Genomic DNA, 3075 nt, shown 5'->3' on the forward strand with positions numbered 1-3075 from the left:
GTTTATTTTTTCTCTCTTTCTTCTAAAATTCGTCTTTTTTGCAGAGACCTTCTGACTGGCGGCTTGTCTCATCCGCCATCTTGGCTCCTCCCTATCCAAGTTAAGACTTTTAACTGTTAATATTTTGTTATAAAATGTGTCTGTTTGAAGTCTCTCTCTCTCCTTGCAGGCAACAAAGAGCCTAGCAATTCTCCTGTGCACAATGGAAACTAGTTGGAGTAAAAATTGTCATAGTGATTTTATACTTGATTTAAGTTGTAATATAGCATTTTCACTGATAAATTGTTAAACAACAGCTAACTCAATTTTATTTGTGAAAAGAGGGGGGAGTGTGTGTGTGTGTGTGTGTGTGTGTGTGTGTATGCATGTAAATACGGCATGGATAGGTAGTTGTATGTGTGAGAATATAAAAATTGAGAGATTTGTCATTTTCAAGAAGGCTCATAGTTCCGCAAAATACTGAATTGAAATTATCTTAATACAATTTAATGAGAATATTATCATATATTAAGCTCTATTTAATATAACAATATCCTGTGTTTTAGGAGCACATTTGTATTGTGAACAACTTTGCTGAATTAGAGATAATAGACATTTGGGGTAGGGTGGACAAAAAGACAATATATCCACAACAATAATTACCAGAGTTCTTTGCCAAAACTTAAGCTTTGGAAGGGAAAAAAGAATATTTTTGAGTCATTTTACAGTTTAGCTAAACTCTTCCTACCCTGAGCCTATTAGTCTCTTCCTCCACTCTGACCTCTTCCATGAGTCTTGGAGGCAGGCTCAAGGAATCTTCAAGAACATTTATTTTATGGTTTGTAAGTTATCTTCCTGTTCTTATGGACATTGCCTGGGACACTGCCCCACCTGCTCTTTTACTCTAGATTGATAACTATGCACTTTAGGTCCATACATAATAAGAGGGATATATACTTCCTGGCCATCAGAGCCTCCATAAATCTTGTGGTCATTCTTCCCCAAATGGGACATTCCCTTCTCAGTTGGTCCTCCTAGGCTTTCTCTTAGATTCAGCATAAAAACTTCTTAAAACTAACTGGTTAGGAAGCTATTGGACTACAAAGATGTTGCCACCAGGGAGTTCATTGCTAGATTTCTTGTCTTACAGTAATTTTTGAGTCATTCCAGTTCCGAATTTTGCAGAAGGATGCTCTTCCTGTGCTGCCCCTCCCCCCATCTCCACCCCTATCCATGTATAGAAGACTTGTTCCACTGCTCAAAGATAATTCCAAATCTATTTGTTGAACTAAATCTTTGTAGGTTTCTTTGTGGACATGAAAAGCTATACCCATTCCTAAACCAAATTAGTATTAAATAAAATGTATATGGCTGAGAGTATTCCTGTGAGCATTCCAGATGATTTTATACATTAAATCTTTTATGCCAGGTTCTAACTCTACATCTCCATCCAGATGATTTCAGCTTTCCAGGACCAGAGTAAGGGATAAAGAGAGCAATATAAATTAAATGGCAGGAGCTAAAATTGATGGTTCCCCAAACAAATTGTACAGGAATACAATCCTAGAACTTTTCAGTAGTTTTGTGTTCCAAAGTTCATTCCAAGTACCAACCTCAATAGGAAAAATAGACAGGAACACATAAATATATACATTGTCAGACTTATTTTAACTTTATGTAACCAAATCACTGGGAGAAATAATAAGCAGGTACCATTCACTGAAGTCCTCCCAGAAGCTAAGCAAAATTTAACCTTTTAATATATAACTTAAATATTTCCCTGTCAATATTTTATGACTTATATCTCTCCTAAATCTTCCTCAGACTTTCCCGAAAGAATATTACCTTTAACATGTATGATTCCACCCTCTTGTATAGTTGACCTCTACCTCATTTGTCCCATTACAATATTATAATTATAAATTGAAGGACCTAGAGCCAGGGCAATCAAGAATGGTGTACGGCAATTCAGGGATTATGGAATCCTTAACTCTAATTGCTAAAACTCTGTTACCTTTTCCCCCTTCACTCATACTGTTGAAAGAACACAGGATATTCTGCCAGCTTTGTTTTAGTCTGTTTTATCGGTCCTTCTAGGTCTTTTCAATCTGTTCTTTTTTTTTTAACTTACAAACTTAAGTCATTTTACTTCTATGAGATAAATTTAATGTCCTTTCCATCCTGCTACAAAAGTGATTTTCTCCTGAATTTCCTCACCAATCAACACAGTAGAGTCAACTTCTAAACTCTGTCCAATTGACCATTGACCATCTATTACCAATTGACCATCTATTACAATATATTTGTGCATTACTGGGCTAGGAACAACTTGGAAAGAAGGAGCACATCTTATTCTTTTCAGAGCATGTCTTATTCTTTTTAACAGAATAATATTTAAAATAGGTGTTCAAAAATGTTTTAATGTATTAATTAAGCAAATGACCAATTTTCTAGAACTGTGAGAGTAGGCATAGTAGAAGCAGAAGATTCCAATGTGAAATTTATAATAGGTACAATATTTTTACAAGCCACAAACTCAGGGACACAAAAAATTAAACTTTATTTTTCCATTTCTGAATGTGATTTTCATTTCAAGTTCCCATTTGACTGAAGATGAAGAATGATTCTCGGTCCAGTTGGTCCCTCAGTAAATTCAGGACTTGAATGGAAGTTCAAGCTTTCCTCTACCCAATTTACTCTAAGTTGTGGAAAGAATGGATGAGGGGCATATGTCAAGGCATTGGGGGCAGACAGCATCTGGACCTAGACATATTCTGTCCACATGGTTATTCACAGAGATGTGATAATCTAATCTGACTTTTGGATGTCATTATCTGCTCACTCCGGCATCTGCAAAGGGGCCTGCATTTGCATCTGGTCATGGTCATAAAGTCCAACCTGACATTGAATTCTTCCTCTTGTCCTTGCCGAGAACTCTCTAGGGCCAGAAAATTAAAGCAGCCCATTTCCTCTCTACCCAGGGCTGCACAAGCTGGGGGGGGGGGGAATGGCAGGAGCAGCAGTATGCAGGCCCCCTTATGGAGACACTGTCATTTAATGATATCCTTTTCTTCTTAGGTGCAACAGGAAGAACTA

This window comes from Propithecus coquereli, unplaced genomic scaffold (genome assembly GCF_000956105.1).
Source record: "Propithecus coquereli isolate 6110/MARCELLA unplaced genomic scaffold, Pcoq_1.0 Scaffold170, whole genome shotgun sequence".
NCBI classification, from domain to species: domain Eukaryota; kingdom Metazoa; phylum Chordata; class Mammalia; order Primates; family Indriidae; genus Propithecus; species Propithecus coquereli.